The sequence below is a fragment of the Haematobia irritans genome, chromosome 3, assembly GCF_050003625.1.
Source record: "Haematobia irritans isolate KBUSLIRL chromosome 3, ASM5000362v1, whole genome shotgun sequence".
Taxonomy (NCBI): Eukaryota; Metazoa; Arthropoda; class Insecta; order Diptera; family Muscidae; genus Haematobia; species Haematobia irritans.
In genome coordinates, this window is record NC_134399.1 from 225,854,031 (window position 1) to 225,872,258 (window position 18,228).

Below are 18,228 nucleotides of genomic sequence, written 5' to 3' on the forward strand. Positions count from 1 at the left end.
TGAATAAACGTCTGCTGCCTTTCCTGAAGAAACACGGTTCTTCCGTACTGTTTTGGCCGGATTTGGCATCTTGCCATTACGGTAAAAAGGCCATGGAGTGGTACGCCGCCAACAACGTGCAGGTGGTTCCCAAGTACAAGAACCCTCCCAACATGCCAGAGATCCGCCCAATTGAGAAATACTGGGCTATTAAGCGGAACCTAAAGAAGACCAAAAAAACTGCTAAGGACGAGCAGCAGTTCAAGGCAAACTGGCTTTCTGCGGTGAAGAAGGTGGACAAGGTGGCTGTACAAAATCTGGTGGCAGGTGTCAAACGTGAGGCCCGGCAATTCGGATTTGGAAAAGCGACAGCCTAACTGAATATTTTTCCTGAATTTTATACTAATTGAGCTTGAAAAAGAAATTTAATTTGATTTTTTGAATAAACGATTTCACCGATTTACACGCGTTTTCCCTTGACCAAATTTTGACCGTATTACCCTTTAATTTGATGTTATTAAATTTGATGTATGTTTCGTATTAGTGTTTTACTTTTTGCATTACATATCAGCCACCCTGCATAGTAGTATGGGGCTTTCAGTGATCAATTTCAATAGGGTATATAATTCAAATCCTAAAAATAGCCTTACACAAATAATAGGGCACTTGGCCGAATGGCGTAGTGTCTGGTGACACACCAAAATAAAAGCCCCCAAAAAAGGTATTTTGGAAGCCATTACTTTTGTCCAAAAACTCCATAAATTTGTGTCATATTTAGAAGGCGTTCATTATTACTTCTTTTAATGGCTCCTTTTGTTTGTTGCTCCCGTCTGCTTGCTACCTCCTCTACCCAGTGTTCGTTTTTTGGTTTGTTTGCCTGGAATGTTTTATGGTGCGTCCACGTTTTTATTGTCTCGAAAATTAATGATTTTTGGAAAATCATTTTAAAACACTCAAGTTTCCTTCCTAAAAATACCAAAATTTAAATTAATCGTAAATGGCAATGGTCTCTATATACATTTCCCTTCATTATGTTTTCCTAAATAGACGATGTCTGTCATGGCAAAGGGGGAGGAGGCGAAGAGCAAGGTAATAGCTCCTTCCTTTTTGTTTTTGATGGCACACAATGTAAATATGTTCCTGGTCCCAGGTTCTCTTTTCGCTTGGTGGGCATTGGTGGGTGATTCATGGAAGATATCACCCCCATATCCGTCGGAAAAATTTATGACAAACCATTTGAAATAATTTTGAGTTTGATTATAAGAAGTGACGAGTTTCACTCTCCTTGGGGAACCATGACATGGAAATCCATCCTCACCTTTATATTTAACGATCTTCGTCACAGTAGATTGGCTTCGTATGTGGGTGTATGATTTTCTGGATTACTTTTTCATCGAATGCCATAGTTCCAATTCCAAGATCCTTTGTACGTACCATACATAGCTAGTCTGTGTTCATTTCGACTCTTGGATGGGATGGACGTTTTATGACTTTTGGTTTGTGGGTTGCCCCAGTGCGCCTTGATTGTTTCTTCCTACTGCTGATTATGTGACGTCTGCCTTTTAGTGATGATGATCGTATCCCATAAATCATAACCCATGGGAAATAATTAGAGAAAACTAAAATTCTATGTGCATGACGGCCCCCTATGTGAAAGTTCATTATTTCCAAATTCCAATTTCAAATGTATTTCAAAGGACTGACATCTAAAGGCATTTTAAATTTACGGTGTGAATCACAGTCTGTTCCGAAAAATTAACATTTTAACTACACTGAAAGAATAGCTTTCTCTTCTGCCTAACGAACTTGTAGACAAACGAAGTTTTCTTTTGACACAAAAAAAACAAAGATTACAGATCGATCCATTGATTGTAAAAAACGGCTCTTCAAGTAAACACACTGGATCAAAGGGGAATTTCGCTTGTCTAAAATTTAGTTTCCAAGGAAAGTATTCATGTTGTTTTGTGTAGCTTTGATAATTGAATATTGAATCAAAAAAAAAAAAAAAAAAAAACAAGTAAGGAAAGTCTAAAGTCGGGCGGGGCCGACTATATTATACTGCACCACTTTGTGGAACACAATTTTAGTAAAAAAAATATGGGAAACATTTAAATCTGAAGCAATTTTAAGGAAACTTCGCAAAAGTTTATTTATGATTTATCGTTCGATATATATGTATTAGAAGTTTAGGAAAATTAGAGTCATTTTAAAGGGTGATACGGTCAAAATTTGGTCAAGGGAAAACGCGTGTAAATCGGTGAAATCGTTTATTTAAAAAATCAAATTAAATTTCTTTTTCAAGTTCAATTAGTATAAAATTCAGGAAAAATATTCAGTTAGGCTTTCGCTTTTCCAAATCCGAATTGCCGGGCCTCACGTTTGACATATGCCATCAGGTTTTGTACAGCCACCTTGTCCACCTTCTTCGCCGGAGAAAGCCAGTTTGCCTTGAACTGCTGCTCGTCCTTAGCAGTTTTTTTTTTGTCTTCTTTAGGTTCCGCTTGACAATAGCCCAGTATTTCTCAATTGGGCGGAGCTCTGGCGTGTTGGGAGGATTCTTGTCAAACTTCGTCAGCATCGTCGTGTACAGCCTCCGGAATCGCGCTTTGGCCGTCGTATTTTGTTTATCATCGCGATTTGGAGTCACTAACTTCTTGTAAGTCGATAGTCCGGCTCGATGCACGGTTGTAGACGATACGCCCAGCTTATTTGCGGCATCTCGGAGAGAGAGGTTAGGGTTTCGCTTGAAACTACCGGCAACTGTCTTTGTCGTCTCAGCGGTTTCCGGTTTTCGATTTCCCCCCCGATCCAGACTTCCTGCCTGTCGACAAACGTTCTCCAAACACTTTAATTACATTTGTAACGGTTGATTTGGCAACTTTTAGCGATTTTGCCAGCTTTGCGTGCGAGTAGCTCGGATTTTCACGATGCGCGAGCAAAATTTTGATACGCTGCTCTTCGTGCTTGGACGGCATTTTGACAACTGAAGAGTGAATTCCAAAATCAAAATAGGAGCGACATACTACACACACACACCTTCAAAATGAGGCGTGTTCAGGTTTTTTAAATGCAAAATTGAAAGAAATACGTCAAGTTTATATTGACCAAATTTTGACCGTATCACCCTTTATGGACCAATATACCGATATGGACCAATTTTATGGTTGTCGGGGGTAATATAATAACAATGCGTAGCAAATTTTAATGGGATGGGATTAAATTTGCTTCTCCAAGAGCCTGTGCATATCAAATCCGAGGAGCGGATTAATTTGAACTACTTACATCACATATAAAACTCAACCGGATTAGGTAAAATTTGCCTTTCAAAGGAGCTCTGCGACTAATCGACGGACATCGCAAAAAATTTTTTTATTGTGTCAAAAAAATAGAGATACTCTTAAACTTCAATACAATTTTATTTCGAACTTATGATTAAAGAGAACTCTATTACCAAGATTTATGTTTACAAGTTTCAGGGTTAAGAAATTATGGCCAAACGAAAATTTTGCGATTCCGAATTTCGTAACATTCCCTTCTTTTACAGGGACTTCCAAAAATTTAACGAAAAATCCGACTTTGAAAAAGTAGATAAGGCCCAATGGTTAATAATCATACGTTCTTTGCATACAAATTGTTGTGGGTTCAATCCCTGTTTCGATCGAACACCAAAAAATTGTTCAACAGTTTATTATCCCCTCTCAGTAATGATGGTGACATTTCTGTGTGTTTCAAAAAGTTGGTTTCACTGCAATGTGGAACTCCGTGTAGACTCGGCTATAAAAATGAGGTCCCTTGTCATTGAGCTAGACATACACGTAGAGAAGGATATAATAACATTTTGCTCTTGAAATATGTTTGAGGAGATCATATTCCTTCTCTGGGTGTAGAATCGGATAGCACTCAGTGATAAGAGATAAGTTCACCACTGTGGTAACACAATAGACTGAATAACCAAAATGCATATAAGCCGCCGTGCAATGTGGCTCAATATTCTGGCTCGGCTACAAAAAGGAAGTCTCTTATTATTGAGCTTATCCTGAAATCGGGCATAAAAAATAGAATAGTGAGTCTGGAGTGATTTCCCGAAGACTGCCGCTATATTCTCATTGAAAATTTAAATGGATATTCCATTCCATTATACTAAAGATGTACATAAATAATGAAGCTATCAAGGGGAAAATTCTTATAATCTTAATTCACAATTGACTATTGAGAGAGTCCTCGCATCATTATAATCATCACCATCATGATCATTTGTATGGTTGCTTCATCGATTGGCCCATATATCCATTGTCATTTTATGGCAATTAAATGGTCCAAAAACTTATTCAGGCTTACGTGATATTCTGTTTTTGTTTTTTTTTTTGGAAATAGACCACATATAGACCATCAATACAATAAAATGGCAAATCATGAATTACCTACGAAACAAAATCATCTCCCTTCCAAATATCTCTTCTCTTTTATTCGTGGTCTTCTTCTTCTTCGTCGTTGCCGGAAAGTTTTTAAAACTTTTTTTTGCTTTTTTGTATTGTCTGCAACCTTCACACGAGTAATTTATTACTCCCGGCTGTTTGTCATTTTGATCTAATCTGACGTCGCGTCACTTTTAACAACCATTCAAGCAAAACTATTCTTCTCCCTCTTCTACCTCCTCCTATCTAGTTGTTGTGCCATCGATTCGATATTGCACAGACCCAATTGAAATGAAGAAAATGCAATGCATTTTCATTTTTCTTTGCCACAGTTTATCTTTGGTTTCTTTGTCTTCATTTTCCTCAATGTCTTTGGCCTTCCGTCTTGCATTCACTGTTGTACCTTCAACCATTCATCCTAATCATCATGAACGGAATTATTTTTAGATTTCTTGTCCTCTCCAGTCTGGCTATTCGAATCGTTGAGTGTCTAGTTAAGGCTGTCAATAGGGATGTCATGTGAGATGGGGATGTTTTGAGGGTATTCAAGAGGATTTTTAATAAAATGTGTGAGAAAAAAACTCTCAGTTCCCAATAATCTGGGGAATAACTACTACTACTTGTTAGATCTGCTGACAAGTTCTACACTGAAAAAATCTATTGTAGTAAGCAATAAGATTTTAGTTTTTAAAATTTGAAATTTAATTTTTCGTAGCATTAAATACTCATTATACCCTGCTCCACACTGCGGAACAGGGTATTATAAGTTAGTGCATATGTTTGCAACACCCAGAAGGAGACGAGATAGACACATGGTGTCTTTGGCAAAAATACTCAGGGTGGGCTCCTGAGTCGATATAGCGATGTCCGTCTGTCCGTCTGTCCGTGAACACATTTTTGTAATCAAAGTCTAGGTCGCAGTTTTAGTCCAATCGACTTCAAATTTGGCACAAGTATGTGTTTTGGCTCAGAATAGATCCCTATTGATTTTGGAATAAATCGGTTCAGATTTAGACATAGCTCCCATATATATATTTCGCCCGATATGGACTTATATGGCCCCAGAAGCCAGAGTTTTACCCTAATTTGCTTAAAATTTTGCACAAGAAGAACAATTAATACTATAGTCAAGTGTGCCAAATTTTATTGAAATCGGTTCAGATTTAGATATAGCTCCCATATATATCTTTCGCCCGATATGGACTAATACGTTCCCAGAAGCCAGAGTTTTACCCCAATTTGGTTGAAAATTTGCACACGGAGTAGAATTAGCATTGTTGCCATGCGTGCCAAATTTGGTTGAAATCGGTTCAGATTTAGATATAGCTCCCATATATAGCTTTCGCCCGATTTACACTCATATGACCACAGAGGCCAATTTTTTGCTCCGATTTAGTTGAAATTTTGCACAGGGAGTAGAATTAGCATTCTAGCTATGCATGCCAAATTTGGTTGAAATCGGTTCAGATTTAGATATATCTCCCACATATAGCTTTCGCCCGATTTACACTCATGTGACCACAGAGGCCAATTTTTAACTCCGATTTAGTTGAAATTTTGCACAGGGAGTAGAATTAGCATTGTAGGTATGCGTGCCAAATTTGGTTGAAATCGGTTCAGATTTAGATATATCCCCCATATAGCTTTCGCCCGATTTACACTCACATGACCACAGAGGCCAATTTTTAACTCCGATTTAGTTGAAATTTTGCACAGGGAGTAGAATTAGCATTGTTGCTATGCGTGCCAAATTTGGTTGACATCGGTTCAGATATAGATATAGCTCCCATATATATGTTTTTCTGATTTCGACAAAAAATGGTCAAAATAATTTTTCCTTGTAAAATCGCCACTGCTTGGTCGAAAAGTCGTAAAAATGACTCTAAATTTCCTAAACTTGTAATACATATATATAGAGCGATAAATCATAAATAAACTTTTGCGAAGTTTCCTTAAAATTGTTTCAGATTTAAATGTTTCCCATATTTTTTTACTAAAATTGTGTTCCACCCCAGTGCATTAGCCAACTTAAATTTTGAGTCTATAGATTTTGTAAAAGTCTATCAAATTCTGTCCAAATCGAGTGATATTTAAATGTATGTATTTGGGACAAACCTTTATATATAGCACCCAACACATTTGACGGATGTGATATGGTATCGAAAATTTAGATCTACAAAGTGGTGCAGGGTATAATATAGTCGGCCACGCCCGACTTTAGACTTTCCTTACTTGTTTTTCTAATAGAAAGGTTTTTTACTAGACCATGTTATTTTCTTGGAAATGATGTATCTGATTTCCGCAAGCATGTATATATTTGGTGCGTAAGCGATATTTTCGCCACAAAAATATTCCATTTTCCACTGATATGTGAAAGTATGCTCTTGAAACGGGAAATAGCCAATTTCCCGAAGTCGCATAACCCTTTCTTCGACTCAATTGCTACAATATTACAACCACAAATAAGCGGATTTTGGTCGATCGAAAGGTCTAGTTTCGACATAAGCTAGGTTAGGTATATTGGCAGTGGCTCACTTATACTATTCAGTCCATTGTGATACCACAATGATGAACTTTTCTCTTATCACTGAGTTCTGTTCGATTGTATGTTTAGCTCAATGACAAGGACTTAATTTTTATAGCCGGATCCGAACGGTCTTTCACATTGCAGTAAAACCACTTAGAGAAGCTTTCAAACACTCAGAAATGTCACCAGCATCACTGAGAGGAGATAATCCACCGATGGAAAATGTTTGGGGTTCGGTCAAAACTGTGGATGCACCCACGACCCTATGTATGCAAGGTGGACTTGCCAACCATTGTCCAAGATGACTCACTAATGTGCCAGCAGCATTTCAAGAACTGCTCTGAATTGGAACCCCCAAGGAACCAGACGCCCAGGACGGCCGAGAAACACGTTGCGAAGAGCTGTCTTTATGGAACTGAAGAAGTTGAATAAATCGTGCGAAGAAGTAAAAACTATTTGCATTAATAGGATAGAATGGAATTTTCATTTAAATACCCTATGTTCCCAAGGGTATAGTCATCTCTTTTTTTATACCCAAGGTTATCACAATGGACTGAATAGTCTAAGTGAGCCTGAATCAATTTAGGCTGCCACTTTAACCTAGATTAGGTTGTAGAGAATAACATCAATTCCTTAATTGAATTGATATCCACTAAGACCACTATGGGCCAATTGTGATTCCTCTATGTAATCCCTTCTGCTTCCTGAGGGGGTCTTCTTTAAAGACGCTCAGAAACTTCAATTTGTCCGTCTTCCTTAACATCGCTTAATACATCCAACCAGAGGCCCTGATGAAGGCGAGTATGTTCCTTAACCCTTTCACTACCGAAATAAACCTAATGTTAAAAACTTTAATTTTTCTTCTGTTTTCACTTGTACCAACAGCATGTAGAACAAAAATTGTCATTTTGAAAACCTACCTCAATTACTTTGAGAGCTATATGAGCTTGTTCTGAAAATTTGATTCTTGAATTGTGACCAAATGGCCTTACGAAAATAAGTGCTATTTGACCTATAATATATTTCAAAGTGTGAAAAAAATACAAAAAAGGATCCGAAAAAGTATCAGCTATAGTTTTTGTATGAATGTCCATTTACTGGAAACATACAGTAGAAAAATTGTCTCAAATTTTCGTATTTTTCGTTTATTGCTAAAGAAGTTTATAAAAATGTATTTTAGACCTCACCAATATGGAAAATATTTAGAGCTTATTTAGATTAAAGCCTCTACTTTAAAATAACATCGAGAAATAAATCGAAACTAAGTGGGAAAATAGAATTTGGTGTCTTTTTCGAATGTCCTTCTAAGTGGACATTGGTAGTGAAAGGGTTAAGCTACACTTTCGCAGATCTGTGAACTCCTGAAAGATAAAGGAGACCACTATATAGTTTCTTCTAAAGCATAAGGTTGGACACTGATACAGGAACTGGTACGAATCTTCCGTAACTTCAGCGTCAAGGCACCATTTCCAAATGTCATTTTTGCCCAGTTATATGTTCATCACCATCAGATGTTCGCTATTTCGTCGGTTCTTTTCGCCCTCTATCAACTTGGTTAGAGGTACTCAACACAAACAGAAAAAAATACGTTCCGATATCGTGAACGGACGGTAACAAAATGAAACGGAAACGTTAACGAAAAATCAAAACGGAATGTTCACGGTTTCGTCCACGGGCGTTCTCGATTTCTTGAACGGCTTTCGTTTTTCTTTGGCAATGAAAAGACTTCAAATATTCGTTAGACGTTCTTGTGGCAACTCAGCCGGTGATTCAACGCGCTATGGTGACTGTCAGCTCGTATGATGCAGGTAATACAGGTACGAGTCACGGTAGCGGATTTTTTTACAAATAGGTAATGTTTCGAGATCATGAACGTTGTTTGTTGTTTTGACAACACATGGTGTAATTCTATTGTTGTCAGATTGACACCATCTATTCTCCGTTTGACACCACATGGGTGTTGATTTACTTTTATGAACGGATCGTTTTGAAATGAGCACGCTGTTCATGGTTTTTGCTATGGGTGAACGTCCTCGATATAGTTCATCATGAATCCACATGAATCCTATAAAGATATGAAGACATCGGAGAAAAAACGTCCGCTAGGACATTATTTATTCCACGTGCGTCCTCTTAGGCAGTACATTTGCTTCTTCATTTCCCATTAATTCTGAGGGTTTCAAAGCTTCTCTAAGTGGTTTCACTGCAAAGTGGAACGCCGTTCGGACTCGGCTATAAAAAAGAGGTCCCTTGTCATTGAGCTTAACATGGAGTCGGGCAGCACTCAGTGATAAGAGAGAAGTTCACTAATGTGGTATCACAATGAACTAAATAGTCTTACACCCAGAGAAGGAATATGATCACCTCAAACATGTTTTAAGAGCAAAATGTTATTTTTGGGTGGTGACCATGTAACATGGTTTTCGCAACCATGTTATTTTCTCGGAAATCATGTATCTGATTTTGGCAAGCAGGTTATATTTGACGAGAAAATAACATTTTAGTGACAAACATGTTACATGGTCACCACACAAAAATAACATTTTGCTCTTGAAACATGTTTGAGGTGATCATATACCTTCTCTGCGTGTAGTGAGCCTGATACATCGGGCTGGCACCTAACCTAACCTTCCCATTAATCCAATGAGCCCAGGAACCCAGCACAGAGTTACATAATGCTGTTCAGTGAGAACTCTAAGTTCTCTACGATAGCCGCTGACTACCATAGACCTTACAACCGTATTGCGAATGGAACTTGTTCATAACTTTAAGGAACTATGGGAACTAGTTATAGCCCTTTAGATCGTTTAGTTCCACAGTACCATTTTTTCTTAGTTGTAATACTATGCTCTCGTAACGTAACCCATTGGGAATTTCTAATACAATAAAAACTCCCATAGGGTTTCATTGGCCTGTGAAATGATTGCCAGATATGTTTTTCCCCCTTATGAAAACCTTTTTCACTATATTCAGCTATATCTTTCACTTTTGTGCGTTGTGCGTTTGTGCCGATTCGTTGTTTCTCTTGTTTATAAAAATGTAGTGTACCAAACTCAGAGAGGAAAATGAGCGGCACTGACATGGGGAACGAGATTAAAAAAAGAACTAAGGAACTAGTTCCTATTGCAGAACGGAACTAAAATGAGCGATCACTTAAAGGAACTATAATTCCCAACTCTAGCTTTTATATCTGCTTGACTATCGATGAAGAAGCTGTGAAGAAGCGATAATATCGCTTCTGAATAACGGTCTTATCAACAGCGGTTCAACAGCTTTTGTGATTGAAATTTCTGACTGAATAATACTGCAATCAGCTTTCTAGCGTGTAAGGTTCTTGCATTCCTACCGCTACTAATAGCTTTGTCCATTTTAGATCCATCTATGTACATAATCAGAGTTCCGAATGGTATCCTTTCCTCCCACTCTTTCATGCGTGGTAGAATAAATTTCTGCTTATCGTGATAAACATACTCACCATCGAGTTCGTGTCTCTATAACCTTCGACTAGAAGTTCTGTACGTCTGCAAGCAGTGTTCTCCAGTATATCCAAGCTTTTAAGTCTCATGAGTGTTACCTATGCTGTTTTTTATGTGCAAATCGAGTTGGCAGACTCCCATCTGTACCTCCAAAGTGGCACTGATGGTATGATCATATTTCCTACCTGGGTGTAATTCGTATTTTCAAATTTGAATAGGGTAGTAAGTAGAGGTCTACATCGAATAACATTTCACTATATGTATGTAATTCGCTGTCGAATATAGTACATACACTGTCTTTCTCTCAGAGCGCAAGTAGTGAAGTGAACACTTGCTTGTCAAATACCACCAAATACTTTTCCGAAACAATATGTGTTCCGAAAAAAAGGAACAATAAAAATGTAAGTACTTGAGCAAAAGTACAACATGGATTCTCTTCACTTCACGTGGTACCACAAGTATTTCTCAGTTATGTGCGAAGCAAACTTTCCATTATTATTAATCATAGATATCTATGTACACGGATGAAAAAGACTGTTTTTCATATGTTTGGCTATAAACATTATATGTTTGGAACACAAATTTTTAAACACAATATTTTTGAGTGCAAGCATATAATGTTCATAAACTAGCATAACATGTTTGGGACATATATGTTAATATGTTAGAACATATTATGTTTGGGACATAAAATGGTTGTAAATATAATATGCTTGGATGCAAACATATATTAATTTAGAAATAGCCTATAAACATATATGTGTTTAGTAGCTTGGAGCGCTATTTAACAGGGAGCGATATTGAATTAAGTTGGTGGTTGTTGCTTGTTATTACAAAATTAACATTTTATTTTTCCTTGGGCAATTGATCAGCTACTTCTTTGATCCTTACAAACTGTGTGGTCCGCTGTTCGAATCCCCGTCCGGCAAAAGGTAAAATTAAAATAAAAAAATCATAAAATTGAATAATTTCTTCTACAATGTTTGTACTACAGAAAAAGGTGCTAAGAACTAAAAAATCTCGTGGAAGTGAGAAAGATGTGGGGGAATATACAATTAGGCAGAAACAAAATTTTGAGCATTCAGGTCGAAAACCTATGTTGTTAGCACCTATATTACCTGTTTATTTTCGTAATTCATTATGATTGTAAATATATAAATAAATAAATAAAATTTTGAGCACAATATTGTTTGGGAGAATTTTTTTAAGCATATAATATTTTTGGGTGCAAAATGCTTCCAAACATATTATATGTTCACATAATAACATATTGTTTTTTGGAAGACAACATTATTGAATTTGGATGCAAAAATACAAAATGTTTGGAACTTAGACTACCCAAACATATATTGTTTAGACCAATATGCTTTCAAACATATTATATATTGGTAGAGATCAAACATATAAATGTTTGGGCAATACCCAAAAATGTATATGCTTGAAGCAAAATATGTTTGGGAGTATATGTTACAGAAGCGATTTTTTGTGAGCGTGTATATCACATATTTCATATATTTATGTATGGCACACACTTACCTTAACGTTTGCCGTTCTTTATAACAAACCAAAACATATATTATGGAGAGTAACTGTCTTTTTGTATTTCTGAAACTGCACGTGGTACATGGAGTACTCTATGAAGTTTTGTTCTCGCAACATACTCGACGTGATCACTCTGAATACACTTCAATAAGAGAGAAAGAGGAATATGTGTTTGTAGGTAGTGAAGACATCAGAGTAGCAACAAGAAGTTACTCGTGGCTTTTGGTGTTCATCAAAATGTGTACCAATAGTTTTGCGACTCTCTCAAATAGATGTACTCATGTAGCAAGTACACGTGTACTCTGCATTTACAAATGGAATTGTGCAGACCTCTAGTAGTAAGTTACCTCCTATTCAATGAACATTGACTTTCCATGAGAAACACATAACATTCAGATCATCATGCATTGGACGCAAAATGACGGATTTTTTAAGTTTTGGATCACTGACTTTTTCTCCATTTTTTCCATCTCCACAATGGCATCTCTATTTTGAGACAATGAAAGATTCCGCATTTCCTTCATTGTAGACAACAGCAAGGCAATGTCGCCAATATCCACTAACAAAAATTTTCCACAATTGTCAACATGGAATGTTTGTTTATGGGTGATAGTCGAGTGAGGAGTAATGATGTGTTACAAAAATTGGGCCACAATGGGGTCTCTTTACACACACACACACACATATATAGACTTATTCTCCACCCCATGGGCGGAAGCTGGTCATGTAAGCAGATTTCTTTTTAGGTGAATTTAAGTGTGATCATTGATCCGGTGTTGCTGTTGGATAATAAAATGTCATTTGTTTAACATTTCCTTGTTCCATTTTGATGGTTTTGTGATATACGGCGGACCACATGGTTTGTCAATGGGACATATGTGTCGAAATTGCTCGAGTAACTGGAAAAGGAAACATACGAGTGTTTGTGTGTGTGTTTGGGTTTGTGCATGGGCATCATTTTGTAGATATTTCCCCCAGGGCTTTCGAGAATAATTTTATTGACGTCGCTGATTCTTGTCCTTATGACTCGTAATATCATTTGAAAACTTTAAAAACTTTTGGTGTTAAAGTTTTTTCTGTTAAGCCAACTAAACATTTGTTTATGGTAACCGAACGCATCGAAACAAAAACATAGTTTTAAAACTCGTTTCAGAAAAAATATTATATACATTTTTTAATACGCCCAAACTTAGTTTGTTCTCTTGGAAATGAAATTATAGATGATTAAATTTTTTGTTTAGTTCGGTTGCCATAAACAAACGTTAGTTTGCCTTTAAAGAAGCAAGATTGCAGATTACTAAAAGTTTGAGCAATGAAAATTCCATCAAATTTAATTTTCGTTGGCATAATGCAATAGCAAAGCAAATGTTCATTTAAATAGAAAATTTTTTCTAATTATACAATTATTTTTCGAGCTTTATGGACAGATATAGATTAAGGAACATGGTTAATAGAGCCATTGAAAAAAAAAACGCCAGATACAAATCTATACACGCCTGGACTGTACATGTTTCGGTTCGGGCGAATGAACCTCTCCACAGCCTTTAGTATAGATCTGGCTGGGAGAGATAACTCAATTTTGGGCCCTTTATGCTAACTCCTTATGGAGAAAACATTTGGGAAATTTCCTCTTACAAATTTTTATTTTTTCGTTCATTCAATTTGAATGATAAATTTCATTAAACCTGAGTACACTATGTACCAATCATCTTACCATACAATACTGTGTTAATCTAATGATTTTGTAAAAACCTACAAAAAATATTTGGCCTTAACCTAACTTTTCTTTTGTTTTCTTCTTATTTCTTTGAGTAGTACGAAATTATCTGACTTTAGTTTTGCATGGTTCATGCAAGAAAAATCTAATTTGATGTGATCTAAACAGACCCAAATAAGGGCAAGATCAGACTACATCTAATTACTATGATAAGGTCATATCCGAATATTGGTCTATAACTAATGTCTGGATTGTAATTATATTGTATTGCAAATTAAAAATGTGAAATTTTTTTAAAATGTTTGAAAATTTATTCCGAAAAATTGTAACAATCGTAAACAATTGACCATTGCCAGCCATCCCCACTTTCTAGCAACATACGAAAACCGCGACCAAAACACGACACGTTTTTTGACCACGGTTGCCACTCGAACCAAAAATAATCTACCAAAATTTGGAGAAAATTTTACCAAAAAAATATGAAACACTAAAATAATATTTTATAAAATTCTATTTCTATAGAAAATTTTGTCAAAATTTTATTTCACTATTCTTATGTTAGCCCGATATCAATTCAGGTTCATTTAACACTCTACTAATATTGTCGTTAGAATTGTTGTGTTGTGCCCTTGAACCTAGTTTCATATACCTATTTATCGCAGTAATTGTTGTTGACTATAAACAGGTCATTGTATGATCGTTCTTCAATCAAGTGAGATCAGCAACCCAGCAAAAAAATTTGGAAGTTCTTCCAAAGGCACAACTTTAAAAGCACTTCCAGAAGATGCACTCTCAATGATGTTCTTTATTTTAACTACAAAGTTTTATTCCTATACGATATTTTATCAAAATTTTATTTCTATAGATAATTTTGTCAAAATTCTATTACTATAGAACATTTTGTCAAAATTTTATTTCTTAGAAAACTTTGTCAATATTTATTCTATAGGAAATTTTGTCAAAATTTTCTTTCTATAGAAAATTTTGTCTAAATTCTATTTCTATAGAAACTTTTGTCAAAATTTTATGTCTATAGGAAAATTTGTCAAATTTTTATTTCTATAGAAAATTTTGTCAATATTTTATTCTTATAAGAAATTTTTTCAAAATTTTGTTTCTATAGAAATTTTTTTCAACACTTTATTTCTATAGGAAAATTTGTCAAAATTTTATTTGTATAGGAAATTTGGTCAAAATTTTATTTCTTAGAAAATTTTGTAAACATTTCTATAGAAAATTATGTCAACATTTTATTTCTATAGGATATGTTATCAAAATTTTGTATCTATAGGAAATTTTGTCAAAATTGTATTTCTATAGAAAACTTTGTTAGCATTTTATTTCTATAGGAATTTTTTTCAAAATTATATTTCTATAAGAAAATTTGTTAAAATTTTATTTCTGTAGAAAATTTTGTCAAAATTTTATTTCTATAGAAATTTTTGTAAAAATGTTATTTCTATAGAAAATGTTTACAAAATGCTATTTCTTAGAAAATTTTGTCAACATTTATTTTATAGGAAATTTTGTCAAAATTTTCTTTCCATAGAAAATTTTGTCCAAATTCTATTTCTATAGAAACTTTTGTCAAAATTTTATTTCTACAGAAATTTTGCAAACATTTCATTTCTAAAGGAAATTTTGTCAAAATTTTATTTGACAAACATTCTTTTCCTCTGTTGGTTAAGCTACTCTTGTAGTTTAGTCAATGTATGGTTTTAAGCTGAAATAAAAAAACGACAACAATGCTTAAAGAACAAAACCAACAATAACAAAACAAAACAAATGGAAAAAGAAGAGGAGGCACGCTCAAAATAAACCCAGCCATGTGAATTCAAATCGATGATTTGACAGTGGCATAGGAAAAGAGATATGTTTCTTTCGAATTTATTTGGCATAAGCCGGCTATCAATGTAAAACCTTTTTTCGGAGGGTTCAAGTGTGGTTTTTGTTGGGTTTAATAAACTGCCTGAATTTATTCTGATAATTGGTTGATAGTTTTGCTGCAAGTAGAGGATGCTGATGAGGAATGTGGTAATTCCGAAACGTGCGTCCATCCAACCATCTTGCAGTCTATAGGGCTTTGCCCAAATAAATTTGACAAACATTCTTTTCCTCTGTTGGTTAAGCTACTCTTGTAGTTTAGTCAATGTATGGTTTTAAGCTGAAATAAAAAAACGACAACAATGCTTAAAGAACAAAACAAACAATAACAAAACAAAACAAATGAAAATTTTATTTCTATAGAAAATTTTGTCAAAATTTTATTTCTATAGGAAAATTTGTCAATATTTTATTCCTATAAGAAATTTGTTCAAAATTTTGTTTCTATAGAAAATTTTTTCAACATTTTACTTCTATAGGAAATTTTTTCAACACTTTATTTCTATAGGAAATTTTGTCAAAATTTTATTTCTATAGAAAATTTTGTCAGCATTTTATTCCTATAGAAAATGTTGACAACATTTTATTTCTTAGAAAATATTGTCAACATTATTTTTCTATAGAAAATTTTGTTGAAATTTTATTTCTATAAGAAATTTTGTCAAAATTTTATTTCCATAGAAAATGTTGACAAATTTTTATTTCTTTGAAAATTTTGTATACATTTTTTTTATAGGAAATTTTATCAAAATTTTCTTTCTATGGAAAATTTTGTCCAAATTTTATTTCTATAGAAAATTTTGTGAACATTTTATTTCTATAGAAAATTTTGACAAAATTTTATTTCTATAGGAAATTTTGTCAAAATTCTATTCCCATAGAAAATTCTTCAAATGTTTACTCCCTTAAAAATATGTGATGTACCTCTTAGTTGGAATGAAATATTTTAAAAATCTACCAAAACGTAAAGAATTTTACCAATCTACCAAACAGTAAAAATCTACCATTTGTGGTAGAATTCTAGCAACTGTAGCAATCGTGATTTTTACTCAATCAACGAATTGATCCAAACTCTTGCTTTCACACAAAAACGATAAAGCATTTTTTGATTTTGAAGTGAATGTCAGCCAGAAGCATAGCAAAAGCTACCAATGCTTCCACAATATATCACAGATGGTTATTCGTTTAGCTTTTGTTTTTAGCCTTTTGTCTTCAGGTGCTATCAGTGTCCCTTAAAGGCGTGTTAACGACAATTTACATTTCTAAATCCAGGCCCGACTTCAAGGACATTGATTTCCTTAACCCTCTCATGCTCGAACTAATAAACTGCACGGGTCTAAAAATTTTTTTATGCGTTGTTAGTCTTGGCTCACACATGAAATAAAATAATTCAAAGTCCTTGCTATCCTGGTTCGTGTTAAATGCAAAAAATCCGTAATGCCGAACAAATCAAAATAATGGTACTTCGAAGCGTATAAGCACAATATTCCTGTAGGCAATATTGGACAAAATTTGTTTCCTATAGAAAGTTTTGTCAAAATTGTACCTCCATAGCAAATTTTATCAAAATTTTATTTCTATAGAAAATTTTGTCAAAAGTTCATATCCATTGGAACTTTTGCCAGCATTTTATTTCTATAGGAAATTATGCCCAAAAAATTTGTTATAGAAAATTTTATATCTATATAAAATTTTGACAAAATTTAAATTCTGTAGAAAATTTTGTAAACATTTTATTTCTATAGAAAAATTTTTCACAATTTTATTTCTATCGGAAAATTTGTCAAAATTTTATTTGTATAGGAAATTTTGTTAAAATTTTATTTCTATAGACATTTTTTTCAGCATTTTATTTCCATAGAAAATGTTGAAAAATTTTTATGTCTTGGAAAATTTTGTATACATTTTTTTATAGAAAATTTTATCAAAATTTTCTTTCTATAGAAAATTTTTTCAAAATATTCTTTCTATAGAAAATTTTGTGAACATTTTATTTCTATAGACATACTCAAAATAACCCACACTTAAATTCAAAGTTTCAATATCACAATTGATTAAAATATTAATGCCAATATTTAAAACAAATTAATAATGTTATTTTTCAAAGGAATTTATATGGAAACAGTAGAAAGGAGGCCAATTTGGAGATCTAACCATAACGAATTAATTTTATTTTAAGCAGGGTTCACTTGCATGTTTATTACAGTCAAAATATATACAAGTGAATTAAATTGATAAATAATCTGGTCTATTGGAAAACCACAATAACATTTAAAACATTTCAATTTGCTTAGTACCGAAGGCAACATGCATTTTGTTTCAAACGCCTAAGGAAATTTTAATTAAAAGTTTCACAGTATAAACAACAAGTTAACTTATTTGTTCATTAACTTACTTTTTTCTGTTTTCTTTGTTCATTTTTACTCTGACACACTTTTATGGTTCGTTCATACACTACCACCCTCCACCTTCCAGCAAAAAAGTTTTTGAAAATATGCGCATATGCTTCTTGGCGCAGCATCTACTCCATCAGCGAATCCATGTAGTGTGGCTTGCATCCCATTTGACGATTGGTAAAATGTGGCCGTCTTTATCAATGAATTTATTACACACCTAATTTTTTTCGTCGTGGTTGTTGTTGTTGTTGTTGTTCTTGAATATAGCGATTGTATTTCTATGAAATAAATT

General features: G+C 34.2%; 1 protein-coding gene across 1 annotated transcript in view; it reads left to right on the forward strand.

The window, feature by feature from the left end:
• The first annotated feature begins 12,215 nt into the window (after nt 1-12,215).
• The window catches only part of ric8a (ric8 guanine nucleotide exchange factor A), a 469,139-nt gene continuing 463,126 nt past the window's right edge, over nt 12,216-18,228 (forward strand). The window contains exon 1 of the mRNA XM_075298182.1: nt 12,216-12,274. The gene's annotated coding sequence lies outside the window, so the exon portion shown is untranslated. The remainder of the gene's footprint in view (nt 12,275-18,228) is intronic.